A 14,179-nucleotide genomic window follows, 5' to 3' on the forward strand; every position below is an offset into this window, starting at 1 on the left:
TGTACAGCTGAAGGGACATTAAACATTATTTCTTCAAATGTCATTACTATATAATACTATATGATTTTGAGGTATACCCACAGATGTGTATATTTCTTTGACCTGAATCCAAGTATCAGCAATCAGACGATGTTTAGATTCTGAACCTGCTCTAGTTTCATTTTTCTATAATTTCACAGGATACTCATTATTTTGATTGATTAGTAAGGCACCCTTATTAGGATCCTAAAATAACAATTACCCTGAAAATGTAAAAATGTGTTTGTTTTTGTGAAAACTAAATAATAACAATAATACTCTAATAAAAATGAACATAGGAAAGAAAGTTATTGTACCTAGAAACAGACCTAATACTTACAGGGTCAACAAAAAAGTGCAACTCTGTCAATGAAAAGATTATTCTAAAATAATCAATAAAAGAATCTCATTTTTAATTGCTTATTAGTTCTCTCTACTTTTTACTACATACGAAGAAATCCTCTCATCTGCAATGAAACATGGAAAATCATTCAGTTTTGGATTGGTGGTTGCCAGTAGCAACAAATACTGGAATATTGCCATCTGGCTTCTTGTTTTAAATGAGATTTGAATAATCAATTTAATAATGGATAGAGTACATGCTTACAGAAATAATCACTTGTCATATCTTTAAAAAACTTAAGTGTAAAACAAAGATACACTGTATAAATATAATGTAAAGCAAACAACCCATCTATACAGACAACAATTTTTATTTTCATTACTAACTTTACATAAACTGGAGTATATCTGTTCTCTTCGCTTGCTTAGCTGCTCACATTCAATGTTTAATAATCAGGATGAAATCTACAGAGCAGTGGTTTGCTACAGGAATTCAAATCCACTAGTCATTTAGTGGAGAATGAGATTTAGCAAAAAAAATGTTGAGTTTTGAATGTTTAGTTCTGTACATCATAGGAAATACAGTAGAAAAGGCCTGCTTAAAAACAAACAAACAAACATAGCACAGAATAAAATATCTACATTACTACCACTACTTTAATTGCGCAGCATGAAATTATTGTTCAGAAAGTAAGCACTTCAAAATTCCAAATAGTTTGTTCATTTATAAGATATATGGAGTACACAAAGTATTCCCACACTCTGCTGAGGCCAGCAATAGGATGTAAATGATGATAGGATACTGTGCTAGAAATGTCTGAGTTGTGCAAAGATGCTTACAAAAGATAAAACTCATGGATTAACCTTGTAACTGCACATATTAAATTGGTGAATTAGTAGGAATATGCAATGAACTTAAGCGGTCATCCACGGCTACTTTAAAAAAAATGTATACAAAAATCTTGGAACAAACAAATCACAAAGTAATTCCTAGGTGATGTTCTTCAGCCTCTATACTTTGATGTTATCGATTTAAGTTGGGATTTTCAAAAGCACTCAGTGTTGGCCTAACTACACCCATTGAAGTCAAGCTCCATTGAATGCTTTTGAAAAATCCCACCTTTAAACTACAAGTAAGAAAATCAGTCTTCAGATTTGTCTGTGAAATAAAACAGCAGCACAGTGGTATTTTGGACAGTACTTTGGTCAGTGGCTCATTGAACTAAATGCTGCCCCCCAACTACACATGTAAGCTCTGCTCAGGCAGTGTCTGTTTGCTCTGGTCCATGAGTGGGGCTCTTATGAGCCACAGTAGAACAAATAATAATAACGAGTAACTCCAGGGAAGTGGAAGAGGTTGCACCAGTGTACCCTAGTTCATATGGCTGTTATCAGCAAAGAGGAAAGACTTTCAAATCTGAGGGAAGTTTTAAAGTTGTTACATGCCCACAACCAGCTTTGAAAGGAGAAAGTCATTGATGCACAGAATATGAAACAGAACTGTAAAAGTGAAAAGGTTGGTTACTGCTGTGAAAGTCTTAATTGTCATATTAGGATTGTATATAGAGGTATTTGCTTCTAGATGTTTAGTCCAATATTCACAGCCAAATATTGACTCTAGAAGTTGAGTATGGAGAACAGTTTTAAATCCTTCCCTTCTAATATGTATACATTTGAAATTATTTTCATTTTCTTCTCCTCCTCCCATTCGAACTTCCCTTTACGGCATTCTCCTTAAAGTAAGGCCACACAAGCAAACCTATGACATTTTACTACATAAAATTATCAAAAGACTTCATACTGTTTTGAGCATTTTCACTTTAGAAAAGTGTGAATATGAGAGTTTTGGGGTCATACACATAAACAAACAAGTATTGAGAATAATATTTCTTTTTTTGGTGTCTGAGAGCGAGCTGTGGGCCATGCCATAAACTGAAAAAAGACAAGACATGTTTTGGAGCCACCACTTCCGAGTTATAGAAGGACATTGGGGCCATACTGGACATTGAAGGAAAGCTGAATCTTGATGCCCAAAGAATATCTATTTAATAGTCCCTACTGCCTCTCTGTATAAAAGATGAATTAAGAGAACTCACGTCTTTCACCATTAAGGCAACAGTCAGCACTGCTTGGAATAAGCAGATTCTTTGCAACTATGTCTCTAGCAGAGTGAAGAAAATGATGACAGGGAGATAGTTTTGTTAAAATAACGTTTGGACCTGCAGGGTCTTACTACTGCATTCCTGTATCTATATGGGTCAGATACTGTGGTCCTTCCAAAACAGGTTTTTACAACATATGTACCATTTGGTATTAACATTTCTTGTTTGCTTGATTATTTATTTTCCATGAATGTAACTCAGACATTACCTGCAATGGCATTCAGCAACAACTGGATTACATAGCACATTTGCTCAGACTAGTAGACAGGCTAACAAACCATTGGTAATGGGTTGATAAAATGCAGCCTTTCTACCCTGCTCTCCAAACCTCCAGGTGCCAACATATGAAATATTTGTTGACCCACTTCGGTTCAACTCCAGGTATGAACAGTATGTTTCTGTTAAATTTTCAGAGTATGATGTGGCTTACAAGTAAATGGACTTCAACCTGCCAGACAGGTGCCAGCAACATCATTATTCCATCTTCATATGATTTATTCTTATTGGTAATCTGCCAGATGGCACAGAGGGAGCACTCAACACTGCCAATTAAGTGACCTGAATTAGGGCACAGATTTAGGATCCCAGGCTTGAACAAACACACAGGCAGGTGTCCAGTGATTGGTAGGGGTCATTTATAATTTCTATAACATGTGAAGTTACCATGATTTTTTTTAACCAAGATGTGGGTTCATTTGGATAATGAATGCTGTCTTTCTTATATGAAAATTATCTATGTATTTTGATCCATGAAGTAGAGATAAAGATGTAAAAAAAGAAAAAACAATAAGAGTACCAGGTGGTTAAAAATTAACATAAGTGAAGCTTCTCTATGCATGAAGCAGCCTTCAGATTTTTAGAAGGGTCAGATAGTTCTGTGAGCTGCAACTTCAAAAGGAATGAATCAAGGTTGGGAGCTGTTAAGGGAGGATAGTTAGTCCTATAAACCCCAAAGCTTTAACTTCACTACTTATTGCTGTATGCAGAAGTTTCTTATACCTACCTACCTATCTATCTTTGGTATTTTTAAAGCACTAATCACCATGGAAATGTTTATATATGGAGCAAAATAAACAAAAGTGTCATCAGCTCCTTTCTCAGGTCCTGCTTTTCTCACAAGTAATACCTGCAGATGACTTCTCCCTGCAATATAGTTTTCTTTAGAATATATTCTTTCCATAAGAAATGAGTAGATTTTTAAATATTTGAATCTAGAAAAGGATAGATTGGTAGCGGTCCAGAAAAAGTTTTCATGCAATGGGAGTAAGAGAAGAGCTTATTATGGTCCTTTAGTGACCAAAAGGGGAGGGGCAACCAGAGAAAGAAATGAAAAAAGCTTCTCAATTCCTGGATCCATCTGAAGAGCATGAGGTAGTGAAAGGCGAACGGAATCATCAGACTCCCTAGATTCATTTATGTAAGTCTGCCTTATGCAAATTATGAGCTTCACAGAGAAAACAGTTGCTGAATATCAAAACTTGTTTATGCTAAACTAGTATTTTATAAAACCTTACATATTGAATGGTGATGGAAAGCAGCAGCCTCTCAATCTTCAGAGAGAGAGAGAGATGGGAAGTCAGGGTAGTTCAGTGGACAGAGCACTGAACAGGCATCAGGAGACCAGGAAGACACTTCATTCTTCTGTGAATCAATTTGCTCAGCTCTAAAATGGGATTAATTATCCTTACTGCAGCTGGCCAGTAAAATTCTGATGAAACATTTTTTGTCAGAATTTGACAATTCATTGAAACCAAAATGTTCCTCACAGACATGTCAATTTCGATCATGTTCCTCCAGAAACTAGGCAGGGATCCGAGGGAAACCTGAAAAATTCCTGGTTTCCTGCCAGCTCAATCACCCAGCTTCTTGGCACCCCAGGTTTCCAGGCACCCAATTTCTTGGTGGCCCACCTGGACAACAGACAGGGAGTCAGGAACTTGACAGCCATGAGAGCAACCTGACCTTGCAGGGCTCCCAGGGTCTATAGCACTGGGGCAGCCCTCCTCAGAGTTGGGGATCTGTGGTAATAATTGGACCTACAAAGTTACCCTAATTGTAAGCGTCAAAAGTGAGTGAAAGTTCATAAAACGTCACAATAGCGTATACAAACAAATGTTGATGGGAAAAGGTGCAAAAGGGAGACAGGTGACTAAATTAATCCAAACAAAAAGGCCTACTGATATAGCTCAAGGATTGTGTTTGCTGTGGCACTAAGCAGGCTGAAGTCTCTGTATATCAAACCCTGAACCTTGTTTAAAATTGTTTAATGTTGGACAGTTTCAGGGTCATGTTAATACCTTTGATTCTTTGGGCCCCTTTATTATTAAATTATTGCATTTAAATTAATACTACAGACCCCAGGGCTTTCTTGTTCTGTGGCTCTAGGGCAGCCCACCAACCAGACTGACCTGGAGCTAAGGCTCTATTACCTTTCATGGAGCATGTGGACATTTTTATTTTTCATGGCTAATCAGAATAAAACCAAATTTTATAATATCAAAATGCTCCATGAAACAGAATTACCTTTCTCAGAACTGCTCTATTACTTACACTCTGTGTGTAGCACTTTGAGATCTACAGATGAAAAGTGCTATGAGAGCTAAGCATGAGGAGTATTAGGGGGCAGTGAAGATATATGTTCTGAACCACGGAAGTCCTGGATTCCCAATCACTCACTCATACAATGCACAAGTGACTTCTTCTACAAAGTCCTGGCTGAGCTCTCTAGGCATATGCATTAGGTTAATTTGAAAGTTTAGGAGTATCATCTGATCTGTGGCCATGGAGACATACTTGGAGATTTTCTGGGTGGAAGTGCAGACGTTCGCAGTGCTCCTTCCAAGCATACAGGCTGATTGGAGGGATGTGGGCTCCCACATACTGAATCCTCCCAGGTCCATGGGGAGGATGCCTGTGGGACTGGATAATTCACTGAGACATTTGGGAAATTAAACTACCTGTTATGCCTAATCTATTTATAGTCAGTGCTCCTGGAATAACACCTGACATTTGGATAGGGATAGGTAGTCAGTGGACACTCTGGCAGTTAGAATCCCCACAGCTTCAGTGTGTACGTAAACTGAAGCCAGGGGAAGTTGTCACTGTTCATGACAAAGTTTGTTGGGAGGGTATGGGACAAGGAACTACCCTGACAGGACACCTGCTTTTCCAAGCTAATGAGAGCTGTGTGTATGTTAAGGCCACCACTTTGCAAGACATATATTTTAATCTCACCACTGCTGCGGGCAATTATATTATTTATTGGCCTGCGGACAGAATTCTACATTCAGCCCTTAGGTTTCAGATACCCTTTAATTGGACTGCCTTAGTACCTGACTGGTTCCAACATTTGCTTTCACTCCTACCAGAGGTCCAGAAAATCTCTGAATTACAAGGGCAAATTAATATGCTCCAAAATATATTGAAAAAGTACATTGAAAAGTATGCCTTTCATACAGCCTATAGAGTGTCTAATTTATGTACGAATTATGATGTATTGAGTTTTGTGATTAAGGCTATATAACAACCCTATCATATTATTACAATGGGAATGTTAATGCTTTTATTGTTGTTGTTCAGTTTAGGATTATGTTATTGTTGTTGTAAAGGATGTAATAATAACAACACTTTCTATGTTCATACTAACCATGCATTGTCGTCGCATCCGACCAAAACCCATGAGGCTGAACCATTTGATCTAGAATCAGCAATACAAGGTTTGATGAAAATGGAGGTTTAAGACTGATAGTTGTGCTGGAAGCACAGAAGAGGGGAGTGTGGAAGTGGAAAAAGGGATAAAGGGAATTTGAACACAGACATCTTAGTTTTCTTAGGAATAGAGCAAGAGTCAGGCTAATTCTAATAACGCGAGACTTTAAGGTAGGGCCTGGGTGAGTGGGAAAACTGTAAGAGATGCTGTTTTGACCTTGTGTTAGATAAGAATGGAACGCAGACTGTAGCAGGAACTGCTGAGAAAAGTAAGATATCAGGAAGGAATATGTATAAACAAGACGCGGCTGTTGATCATTATTGTATGCAACAAAAGGTATAAATGCTTGCCCTAATTGTTTATCTGGCGGAGACCTGCCTAGGAAGGGGGAATCCCTTTCTGTGTGCACTCTCCCCCATGCAATTGCTTGAGAATAAACTGTCTCTGACTTGTTGCAAACAACCTAAGAGTGAAGACTGCGTTTTTCTTCCACAATTTGGCACCCTCTCCTGGGAAAATGTAATGTGAATGTGAAAGAAGACACAGGTTTCTACTGACATGGCATTAGAAAACCTAACTTTTAGGATGTTTCTAGAGGACTAAACACTGACCATATTGCTTCAAACCACACACCAGCATCTGAATAATCATTTGCTCCAACCCAAAAACATGTTCTTGCAAAATACTCCCAGTGTTCTCATGTTCCTTCTCTCAGACTACCAGACCAGGGTCACTTCACTAAACAGCCTCTCATCCAAGACATCCGGGATCTAAAGGAGTCTAAGATAGCATGTTGGCATCTCCAATTAGCAGCAGCAAGGACAGTAAAGATAGGAGGGCACTCATACAGCATATAGAGTATTTTTTTCAATATCCAAGTATATTGAGGGAATTGTTTATTCAAGCAAAGTCATCTTTATATTAGTAGCATAATATTTCCATAAAGAAAGGGGAGAACTTGTGGTGACTTAGGAACTGTGGTCATTATTAAAATTTGCTGTTCTCCAAAGCTATTTGCCCAGCACGGACTCACAGTTCATATTCAGACAGGTGCCATGAGAGGACTTTGTGTAGCCAACACTGAGTGACTCACATTTTTAAAGATGAACCTGGAGAACATCCCAAACTATGCATCTGCTCATCTAACACAAAATTCAGAGGCTAAGCTTTCCCAGGGAGGAGGTAAGGATGCTTATGCACTTGGCAACAGCAGACCCACACCACACTCATTCACACTGTGAAAGACCAGTGGGAGATCTGACCCATCTGATTCTCCCATGTAATTCTGCCACGCTATGTAATTTGTGGCTTGTTCTCACAGGAACACAGATATGCACACCTCTGACCCATGCATAGAACGCATTGCACGTGTCTTCAAAGGAAGGGGGGCTTAGGTACATATGGTAGGTATCCACGGGGAGTGAGTCTGAGTAAAAAACATGAGTGTGTGGGGGGTGAATAAGAAAATGACGCATGACTGAAGGCTGCAGGCAATTCAGAAGGAAGCTGGAGGGCCCTTCAGAATGTAGGAACCCTTAGAAAAACAAGGGGAGAGGGGTTGCCATCAATGTGCAGGAAAGTCTGAATTGGTGCATTTGTCACTAAGAAGCATGGGGAGGATGTTTTCACTGGATGTTTTTTGATTGCAGCCTTCTATAACAGTTTGGCTGGTTTCTTCTCTTGACATACCCTGCTAGCAGGTGTTTTAACCCCTCAGGGACCTCTTGCTAGATTCCTGCTGACTTATTGTAGCAAGTGGGGCTCACTAATTTCATCTTGCACTGTTTACTCTGAACTTTCCTCAGTTAAGAACCCAAGGCGAAGCCAAATTTAGAAAGCAAGTTTGGGCTGTTGAAATGTACATTATATTGTTATTAGCTTATTTGGAAATAAAGTTCACACTCCAGCCTGCATAGCTGGTTACAGCTGAGCCCCTCTAGAGCCCAGGGTTCAAAGCCTGCCTTATATCAGAAATGTATTTTAGGTCTGTCAGGTACTGAAATCACATCACATCTACCAACACAGCTTTTCATGACAGGAAGTTTCTCCTCAAGAGTGACCCAGGACTGGAAAAGCATGGGTTTTGCATCTTAAAATGGAGGTTTATTTTACATAAAGAAAGCAGCACAATGCAGGCCCAAAGTATACCTCATTATATGCTAACTTTATTCATCTATTTTCCTGTCCAGAATTTTTTAAATGGGAAAAACATAATAGATTTGAGATTCATTAGAAAATTGCTAATCCAGTGAAGTGCTCACCTTTCATCTCCTGAACCTTTCCTCCACACCTTTAATTTTCTTCTGAATGCGTCAAGACTAGTTGTGCTGAAGGCTGATGAAACTAAATCTAGTGCAACTGTACATAGTAATTTTGGGGGTACCAGAAGCCTGCAAGGCCCTGGACAAAGCACATATTTTTCAGAATTTACCCATCTCCAAAATGATGGATAATTTCCATGAGATTTTGGACATTATAGTCCACATTTTCAAAAGTCAAAGTCCTAGGCCACATGATTTGATAATCAGCCCCCATGTATTCTGTTAATAAATAGTGCAAGTTAAGAGAGGCTGGAATTTATACATATATACAGGTCTTCTAGCTTTTTTAGGAATATGCTGATAGAAGAGAGTGCAGCAAAATCACAGATCAATACACTAATACAAGACACAGTGAACTTCATGAGTGAGAAATATACCACAGGTAGAATTAGTACCTATTTGTATCCTAAATGCAATAAGCAGAATTCTTTTATAAGAAAAATATTATGACACAGTAATTTGGCCATGAGAGGGTAATTGACTTAAAATGCGCTGATAAAGATCGATTGCAAAGGTTTGGAGTTATGACACCAACAAAGTTACAATGACATTAGCACAAAGAGAGAGACACAAATCCATTATAAAGATACAATCAAATATTCAAAAAAGCCTGGCATACTCATTACTTATTCATGCTAATACAAGTATATTAAGAAATCTAAACAGTGTTAGCGCTCAATCACTCACAAACCAAATGAGGTTTTGCATTTATCAGCCACCAGTCATCAAGACCTAACATTAGCTGTACAAAGGTGGTAATAGGACATAACTGGAGATATTTATATCAGCCTACACAGAGTGAGAGATACAGTAGGATTTATTAAACTGAGTAATGCTTTACATTCAGCACAGCAATAAAAGAAATAACTGTGCAGAAGTCATTTCCACAGACAATAAGATTTACCTCCGTAATCGCTTAAAGATGTTGTATCTATTTTCAAAGGGTGTCTGGCAATTTTCCTCCCCTTAATAAACAATTTGCTTTTTAATTTTGCAACTTAAAAATTGGGTAAAAAAAAAAAAGGTCTGGAATTCAGATTAGTTGGCAGAATGTCTGTCTTACTGGGATTTTAGCACTTTCTTTGTTAGACTAGCTAAAGAACAACCAAGGTTAATTTAGATTCAAATGGATTTTTATAAGTTTAATAAAACTTCCTCAGCATCGCATTTGAATCTCAAATGGTTTCATCATCCAAAAAGTCAAATCCAAGACTCTGAGATTCAGTTATCCAACAGGTTTATTTCTGAGATCAAGTGAAGTATCAGTTAAATATCTGGTGTGATTTTAGCTTTCCCTTATGGGGATGAACTCAAAACTCTCGTAAGTTTTTTCCTTCTCTAACTACTATAAGTCTATGTACCAATTCTTCTACAGTATGTTTTTGTAGTACTATTTAGCTTGACATTATCTTTGGCTTTGTTTTGAATGTTCTCAGTCATGACAAATGGGAATGGCCTGGAAATATTATAGGAAAATTGCTGTCAATTTGAGAAGAAGATGAACCCTAGGACATCCAAAGTTTGATTCTATTCTAGATAGGTTCCTTATCGCTGTCATCATAGAATTTAAGAACCTTCAATAGCACATTAAGTGATGTGACTAATGTCTGTGCTGTTTGTTCAGTTTGTTTCACGCTTCAGTGTATGCATCTCTATTCAACACTTTTAAAACAAACTTATCTGAACTTTTCACGGTCTCTCTCCTGCCTCCTTTCTACTTTAGAAAGGGACTGCAACAGCAAATCACTGTTCCTATCCTGCTTTCCTGCAAATTTACTAGCAAGAACTGGGGCCTTGTAAATAGAACATTGTACTGGTACGGTATGATTGATCTTTACTTACACATGTGTGCACTTTTAAACTTTCCTGCTTATTAGAAATAAGCAAACCCTTCCCCCCCAAAAAATCTAAAAATGAATAAATATTAAAAGTAGTGTGAATTATTTGTTGCATAAAATACCTTTTAGTGCAAGGACACATACATCTGCAAAGAATGTTTACAGTTGCTTTACAACACCACTCGAGTGAGGTATCCTTGCAGTTTGATCCTGATGACATGCCATTTATAAACTGTGACTGATAAATCCAATGCCTCTGAAATCAGATAAAACTTTGATAAATGACTTCTTAGTGAGCAGGTTGCAGTAGCTACTCCTGTCCACAGTTAGCCACCCTGCTGCAATCAGCACCATTTTGTTTAATCAACAATTCAGACAACAAAGCATTTGAAAGCTGTCACACCTCTAAGAGATGTGAAGATACTCTTTTCCTGAAAGATACATTAAGACAGAAAACTACAAAAACTAAACTCTCTGTCTTTCTGCAACAGGTTTTATAGCGTTAGTACAAACAAGAAAAAGTCAAAAATTTGTAAAATAAACTTTTATTCCATGGATTTCTTCCACACTTGTGTGCTTATGAGAAAGATGTGAAAATAACCCTAGTACTCCAATATACTGCACTTTCTGCAGCAAACCTGCATGGCAATGTAGTACCTTCCACCAGCATGGATCTGTTCAATGATCATTGATGCCTTATATTTAAAAAAAAAAGAGAGAGAGAGAGAGAAAATAGTATGCTGAGAATGACATAAACCCCAAAATGATGCAAAGTCCATATTTCATGAAGCCACCATGTAAAACCCATTTAATCCTCAGTTGCAGTCTCTCTCTTTTTTGCATCGAGAAGTCAGTCAGGAAGCCAAATGATCAAGATAAAAGGACATGGGTTGATATAAATGAACAACCCACAAGAAAAAGAAAAGAGTGTAATCATTAATGTAGATTCTCAGTGTGGCAATCCCTATTTTGGGTGCACACCTCTAAAGACAGCATGAACATATTGTTGTCCCGTTAGAAAAACCATCTGATGGAATTTGTGTGGGGAAAGCTAATTTACCTGTTAGTATAAAAGCTGAGACAAACCCAGGGATTAATCAATCTATCTAGCTAATAGTGACCAAGTTCTATAGCTGTAAGTACTTGTTCACAGATGGGGAGGACCACTTACTTTTCTGAGTATCACATTAAAATACAATGAACGATGCTGACAATTAAAATGCTGAAATGCAACATTAATTATAGGCAAAAATAATCATTAATAAATTATAAGATAGTCGTGACACAAAATAATAAACATCATTGATATTTAGCCACAAATATTCCCTCCTTACCTCATGCTGTTGTGCTCTCTCATAAGAAATAAATGAAGTAAACACATAAAGGCACCGTAAACTTATAAGTCAAGAGTAGTGCATAAGCCTACATGAAGGGATACATTTTCCAAAATGGAAGCCTAAGGACTATTACAAAAATACACCAACAGTTTTATCTAGAATTATTGTAATTGTGCATGCAAATTGGGCAGGTACCGATGAAAAATGCTGGTTTAGCACCATTTGCATATGCTACATCCACGCAACTGTCAGTGCATTTTTGTATAAGCAATTTTGCCCACCAACAATGGCCTCTTGTTTTTGAAAATTTGGTTCTCAATAATATCAAGATTGTAACAACCGCCAGGAAAGGCCAGGACCGCTATTCTAACATCCATTTTAAAAAAGAGCGAATGTGCAAGAGCTGAAATGAGAGAATCACTGAGTCAGACCCTTGGATCTGGAGGAACTGTGCTCTGTGCAGGACCTGAATTGAGCAGAAGAGTGGCTTAAAGTCATGTGTCCAAACAATAAAAACCCTCACATGCACACACAGTTCTGGAGGCAGCCTGGGACCAGTTCAGCCTCAGTATAATTCCCATGTTATGGCATCACACTCGGCCATGTGTTTGCCCTGCTCCAGTACGCAGCATATACTAGATGAGAAGGGGACCAGGAGCAGGTGGAAAAGAGCCAGCCTTGCTGACCTTATGCCAGCCAGGAATTCTTCTATACTATGGCCTTAATACACCTTTTCAACTGCTTTGTGCTGCTAAAGCAGTGGGCAAGTGGACAGAGATCTGGCCATACTTGATCTAACATATAAATATTTCCTTGATAGTTCACAACAATTTCCTTGGCATTATAATGGACTGTTATGCAATGACACCTTTACAGAGGTCTTTTCTTTCCTAATTTTTAGTTTGTGGATCATTGACTTTTTAACTGTGGATTATTTACTCAATCGTCAATAACAAACTCCTCTAGATTCATTAGAGGCTAGTGTGTAAACAGCTAATTGCACTAATTACAGACTTTTACAACCATTTTGTTGGCAGCTCATCATACCATAGATAAGAACAGCTGTATTGAGAAAATGTAGGTGTGAAGTATGCTCAGTACCTGTCCCCAATAAGAGTTGAGAAGAGAACATGGAATCCAAAATAACAGAACCAACAATACCTTAATGCAGAGTTTCTCAAACTGGGGTCTGTGGACCGGTGGTGGTCCACGAGGGTATTCCAGAGGGTCTGTGAGTAATGTCCGGGGCTGCCGGCCCTGCTTTTCAACTCCTTCTCCTCCCTCCTGCGCATTGTGGAACAGCCATTCAACAGCATGTGGGAAGCGCCGGAAGGAAGGGGGAGGAGTGGGGATGGGGCATGCTCAGGGGAAGGGGTGGAAAGAGACAGGGAAGAGGAGGGGCAGGGGTGGCGCGGGGGCAGAAGGGACAGGGGCATAGCCATGGGTGGGCTGTGGCCAACCCACTTAGAACCCAGGCCCACTCCCCAGCCCTGGCTCTGCTCTGGCCCTAGCACTTGCTCCTCTTCACCTGCCCGGCACTCCAGCCAAGGAGCAGGGTCAGGGTACACATTCTTGCTCCAATCCACCCACCTGGCATTCCTGCCAGGGCCGGGTGGGTGGAGCAGATCAAGCCTCCACACATGGCTGGAGTGCAAGGCAGGCAGGCGGAGTGGGGTAAGCCCCCACGCCCTGACCCCGCTCCCAGTGGGGTGGGCAGAGTGGAGCAAGCCCCATGCTCCCATTGCCCCCCGCAAGGCCAGCTGCAGGGAGTGGGGGGAGGCGGGCCCCCTATTCCTCCTGCCCTCCAAGCCCCCCCCCCCCCCCCCCAAAATTGCCCACCTACCTAAAGTTGGGGCCCACCCAACTATCCCATGCTGGCTATACCACTAGCTATCGGTTTAATTCAATGCGAGCTGCTGCTTGAGTATAGTTCACATTCATATCCTGCAGCAGACCAGGGAAGTTGATAGGCTGCCTGTCAAAAGGACAGAAACAAGAATCCAGAGTTTCAAAAGCTAGACAAAAAAAGCATGAAGGATTGGGCAGGAACTAGCCATTTCCTCATACTTCCCTTGCTCTTACACTGGTGCTGTTGGTGAGCTAGGTGGTGCAAAGCCAATAGCTAAGTACCGTATGCAGTCAGTTTTTAATATGGGGAAACTGGAAGGTGAACAGTGTTTGGCTGCAAAAGATCTGCCCATACAGCTTCTTCTTTACGTGCATCAATGCACATGTGATTGCCCTGATCATTTGCACCCTGACACTGGAAAACCATTTGCACTCAAGCAGCTAGCATTGCTGGAGATGCTTCACACTTCGAGGTTCCCTGCCACAGTCACAGGTACTGGGGCCAGTGATGTAGTCCCACTCGATCATCCCATCTCTAGAGCTGCCAACTCCAGTGCAGAGTCGATTCAGCTAATGCTACATAGTCCAGGGCTGATCTGCACTG

This window comes from Lepidochelys kempii, chromosome 12, assembly GCF_965140265.1.
Source record: "Lepidochelys kempii isolate rLepKem1 chromosome 12, rLepKem1.hap2, whole genome shotgun sequence".
Classification (NCBI taxonomy): Eukaryota; Metazoa; Chordata; order Testudines; family Cheloniidae; genus Lepidochelys; species Lepidochelys kempii.